Source organism: Camelina sativa, chromosome 15, assembly GCF_000633955.1.
Source record: "Camelina sativa cultivar DH55 chromosome 15, Cs, whole genome shotgun sequence".
In the NCBI taxonomy this organism is placed as follows: domain Eukaryota; kingdom Viridiplantae; phylum Streptophyta; class Magnoliopsida; order Brassicales; family Brassicaceae; genus Camelina; species Camelina sativa.
In genome coordinates this window covers 7,580,511-7,586,510 of record NC_025699.1, presented here as the reverse complement: position 1 = coordinate 7,586,510, position 6,000 = coordinate 7,580,511, and positions in this window count along the sequence as shown.

The following is a 6,000-nucleotide window of genomic DNA, read 5'->3' as shown; positions in this document are numbered from 1 at the left end:
ATAGAGGTCTAAGACGCAACAAGATTTGGGTTAGAAAAGATGAGTTCTATGGAGGTGGTGTACTAGGCTATCAACCGCGTATTGCAAAGCGGGGAGAATTTTCCTGTTAGTTTTGACCATGTTGTGACTCATTCAGGGGGAGAATGAAGATGTGTGTCTGGTGATGTTGTTTAAGTGTTTGAACTGATGAGTTCACAAGCATAGTCAAAAAGGGGGAGAATGAAGATGTATTGGTCTGTCTGAAGTAGTGTCTGTGTGAGTCAAGACCTGTTACAAGATTGCTGTTGTTTTATGTGCGTGAGAAGTTTCTAGAAGACTTGAGAAGGCAATATTGAATGACGGTTTGAGGATAAATTGAAGAGGAAAACTACTATTTCTTTGGTTGATTAAATTGGAGTTTTACAAGGAAAAGGAAAATAGCAAAAAGGAAAAAGTCTTTTTCTTATGAGATTTGGAAATCTTCTCCTATGGTGATTAGGAAGTATTGATGGGTATATAAGGAGGTGTTAGGCACGTCCTAGAGAAGCAAGAGAGCTGAGACATAAAGGTTAGAATCCTAGAGAGCTTTCTGTTGGTGTGCGGCTTAGTTTCGCGGTTTGGTGCTTGAGTTGTTCAAGCTTCTTTGTTCGTCGGTGTGACGTGTGTGTGAAGGTTGCTCAAGAGAGTTGAAGATCTGAAGTTTAGACTCAGGGGGAGTTTAGCCCAAGGTTAGGTTATCTTGGTTTAAATCTAGGCTTGGTGTTAGTCTAGTTAAGGGTAGAGAATTATCCTTAAGATTTCATGTTATAGAACGGAGCGGTGAATTAAGAGGGTTGTGCTTAATTTACACGTTTGCGAATAGGTTGTATTTGCTTTCTTGTTCTAGTGGAATCGAAATCTGGACTAGGTCCCGGAGAGTAGGAAAAACCGAACCTCATTAACAAAGTTCTTGTGTTCTTTACTTTCTGCACTTTATTATTATCTCATCCGCATTTACAATCCCGTTTCCCCCTCCATAAAACTACATATTTCCCAGTTTTCCGGTTATTCCACTGATGTTCTAACTCCTCCTCTATGTTGTTAAGAATTTAAGATAGTCAACACGATGCCGTCATCTGCGACGCGTGGCCCTCTCATTTAACACTCCAATCTAATCGAATCTGCCAGCTTATCCTCAACTTGTACTGGTCGTATATACCAAATATTTTTTACGTTATAATAACATTACAAGATAAATATTTAGAGACATGCATGTTGTTACGATATATGTTTATTTTCCACGTACGCGAGTTTCGTTTACCGATGGGGTTGGGAGGACTTGCGGGTTAAGGATATACAATTGTATTTTAAACTAATTATATAGCTTTCATGTTTTCACGGTGGGGTGTTTCCTCCGATTCACCGTGTGGTTATAACAGGAAACAAAGATCGGGATATTGTTCTTGCGTCCTAAAGAATGGCTTATCATAAATGCTCCTGAGGAGATAGTAGATTTTTGTAATAGTTTGTGAAATTTAATTGTGCTTGCTTTGTCATAACTGGCCTAATTAATGGGGTCTAATATTATATTGGTGTTAATCTTATCTAAGCTACATGTAACATGTTATTTGAATTAGTGAGAAGTGTAGATTATGCATGGATGTTAACTTATCTATTATCTATGGTTGACAAATAAAATACAATTTTAACTTTCTTGTAAGTCAAGCTTCTTCCTTGAGCCTCAAGTTTCACCTGTATAGATATTTTGTAACCAGCTATATATTCGAATATGGTTTTGTAGGTAATATTGAATGATGGGTATTTCCTCCGCTTCACCGTGTGGTCATAACCGGAAAGAAAGACTGACGCGCGGCTGGATTAAGTAGAAGTAGACAGAGGTAGTGTTATCTTGCCTGGTTCTAAACACTTTGAAAACTGATGAAAAGCCTTGCAACACAACGAATCCAAACGTATAGAGTAAATATACAGTACGTAATCAGGAATGGACGTATTTAGTGACTAGTGTGGTTGATAAGTGATGAATCGACCGATGATGACCATCGTTAATTTGGGCCAAAAAAAAGGAAAAGCGAGAGAGGGATGGGGTGAATCTTTGCTGTTTATGGATTGAAATGCACATGGGTAGGTCACAGATGTAACAGATCATATGGGTTCGTTTCATAATCACATATCTTAATATTTGATACATCCGACTATTTTGTTGTACAAAAAGACAATATGGAAAAACAAAAACTAGCTCGACATACCGAAGAACATGCATGTCGGTGTTTTTCTATAATTGATATTAATCAATACAATAAAAGTAGAAGGGTGTTTCTCTCCAGTGTTGACACCTCAGCCTCAACATTGAAGCTGATGTTGACACATCAGTTTAAAACATCAACCTATAGAATTATAACAATTAATACATGTCATATTTTTTTTTGTCTAGGTGGAATGTTTTATTGTTTGTATCGATCAATTTCTCTAGAGCGAAAGTGGTTCGGACGAGGTCCGGTATCACTAATAACACGACTTTTCCGTTGTCGTGTGCTTGCCATCAACACAGCTTTTCCTTTGCCTTGTTCTTGCCGTTAACATGGTTTTTTGTGGCCATGTTTCTTTTGTTGTTTCAAATACTTTTTTTTAACAAACTGTTATTTCAAATACTCATGTTGACATGTTGAAGATTTCAAGCTTGCGTGATTATTAGACTGGGAGGGTTTGCTCTTTGCATGATCTAATTTCCTCTGCCTTGATTTGCTTTGCCGATGAGGTTTTGCTTGAGACTCTAGTGTGTTTTTTGGCGATGTTATGTGGTTTTGCTTGGATCCACAAGCTAATTTCCCTCTTCTGTTTCGTAAAATTAAGAAATTCAATTGAATACGGCTTGTGTAGACTACTCATTTTTCTAATTTTTTTTACCCGATTCGCTAATTCCATTGTCTTTTTAGCAACTGGATGAAATTAGTAGATTGAGCTTTGTCATGTAACCCGTTTGTTTCTGGTTTTAAAGGTTTTTTTATTTTGGTTGTAAAATGCAAAAGCATCAAATGTGCTTGTGTTGGTGGTGTTGAGATTTCAGATGATAAGAGAATTGGTCGATGACATTGGGAATTTTGTCTTTGGTGGTATGGTGCTCGTTTTATATGGTAACATTAATGCCAGAGGCTTTGGATTACCATATTGGTCGTTATCTTCTAATATGTAATGTGATTTATTTTCTTTGTTTGTCGTTTGGTTTTGTGCAATTAGAGAGGTACGGAGAGATTGAGCCATGGAGAGAGAGGTTAACTAATGAGACTTTATAAACCTTCCAGTTGTTGTGAGCGACTCCATGGAGGGAAGAGGGAAAGATGGAGCAAGAATTTGAGAAAAATGATTTAGTCCAGTTACGGAGTTTATTGACCGGATCTTCTAGAAACTGTGCAAGAAAGAGAGGAGCGATCTCCATAATGATCATAGTGAAGTGCAGGGCCATAAGACCAAGTACAAGATAAATCTCTACAAGTTAAATATATGGAAAAATATAAAGAAATAAGAATAAGTAATAGGTTAGAGGAAAAGAAAAATTGGAATAAGAATAACTCACAAGCCCCAAGTTGGTTAGAGGAAAAGAAAAATTGTTTGATTAGAATAACAAAAAATAATAATGATGGAACAAATAATAACTAAAATACAAAAACAAAAAATTACCATTGACCATGATAAAAAAACTTTGTTAATTATAATAGTGTAATTCTCATAAAAACCACTAAAATAGGTTTTTCCAAAAATACCACTTTAGTTTTATTTTCCAAAAATTTCATTAAAATGAATTTTTTCGAAAAATACCACAAACTTATACTAAAGTTTTTATACTTAAAAGTAAACCCTAAATCCTACCCCATAAAAACTATACCCAAATCTAAATTTGTCAACCCAAACATAGAAAAATAAATTCTACATACTAGATTTTCATTTTTTTTTTTTTTTTTGTTTGTGGTATTTTTGGAAGAAAAAACTTAAAGTTTGGTATTTTTGAAAAAAAATTAAGATGTGGTATTTTGAGGAATTTCTCATTATAATATTTGATTCCAAACAACAGAAAAACAAATATTATTTCAAGAAAATACAAAACAAAAACACATAATAAAATACAAAATCTAAAAACAACCCGCGGCGTAGCGCGGGTACCAACCTAGTAATATCAAAAGCAAGAGAGTGGATATCTGTATTTGAAGATTCATTGTAAAATAAGAAGAATAAGCTTAAAACATAAAAATAAGCAATCTTCATTTTAAATGTGAAATTAAAAGAATGAAATCAGAATTAAAAAATTATGATTGTGAATAAGCAAAAAGAAAAAAGAGAGTTATACGAATATTTAAAAAGCAAAAAATAAAAGGGGGTAAATCCTTACTAGGTCATACGAAGATAAAAGAATGAATTCAGAATTAAAAATTATATATGTTTTTATCAAATCTTGATTATGATACAAATAAAAGTAGATTGATAATTACACCATCGGTGGCCAAGATGAGAAACTGGTCTTTGTCGGTTATCTTTCGGTATGTTACTTCCGGTTCATCTACTAAACCGAAGTCTTTAAGGCAGTAATCTCCGAACGCTCTTGAAACAGCTAAACCGAGTGATCCTCCATTCCGCATACCACCCGGTTCATCGTCTAGGCAGAACAACCGTCCATCTGATAGTTTAATCCGTTCTGCTTCCTCTGTTTTAACCGGAAATGATCACATACCAATTGTTATTATCTACATTATCGAATCTTTTCATCTGAATATTTATACTGCTGTAAATATGAAAAGGCTTCAGAACTATACTGGGCACTATTACTGGGAATGTTCGGTTTATAGTCTACCGCGAGCTGAACCGGTGTAAATATTATTTTGGTTGGTTTGGTTGGGGTCTCTCGTGTTGATGGTCTTTTCTTGACAATTCTTGTGACCAAAAAAAACTTTAATGCTTGACAATTCTTGACAACTAAAAGAGTGAATCACAAGAGAAGAACAAATAATTTAAAAAACTATGACATGCATGCATTTGATATTCATTTTAGGTCGAGGCAGGCATAGATTTGAGTAATAATATCAAGGTATCAAGGTAGACGAGATTTGTCAATATTTGATTTTCTAAATACCTATACTGAACTGAACTTGGGTTTGTTTTTGGCTGCAATGTGGATTATACAATCCAGGTTAAATCACTAAATAATTGGGTGGATTATATATATATATATATATATATATATATATATATATATATATATATGTCTGTGTATGTCGTAAAAGAAAGAAAAAAAAGAAGAAGTATCAATAGGGTTAGCTAGAGCTATCGATTTATCGAAGGTATGGGTCTGATGTTGCTATAAATATAATCAATATCTGATGGTGTGTCACACTAAATTTGGTGAACCTAAGGAAGCTGCTGGAATTGGTATAAGATTTAATTTGTTTCCAAAGATGTTTTTTCTAGCTACTCTGTTTCCTCGTAACATAGTCGTTTTGGTATTTATTTTTTTACGTGTGGTTTGATTCATCAGATGCTCAAAGACGGCAACAGCTGGAAGAGACTGAACAGAAACTGAAAGGTAACTTAATTTGCCTATATATATATGCATGAATGAATTCAAAGTGGTGTTCGATGAATGTTATTCTAATATCTAAAGAGTTTAATTTCTTTTTGTTATATCTTACCGTTCGATCCTAGCCGCGGCTGCTACAAAAGTTGTTGTAGAAGAAGGAACCACAAAGAGAAAGAGTAAGGTGGAAGCACAGGAGATGACATTTACATGATACATCATCTCAAAAAAAACCCATTAGAACTATGCCATCTACAATCCCTCTACTTGGAAAAACAAACTGTCTTGATTTTAAATATTTTAATTATGAGAAATGTTATAATTCGAAGTTTTTATTTTCCTGAAACGTCAAATGAGTTGCACTATTTTTTTTATATACTAGTGGTACTGGTATGTCACACTAGTTTTTAATTTTACCTAATCCACTCATAAATTCATAATTGTGTGTGTTTGCAGGGGCC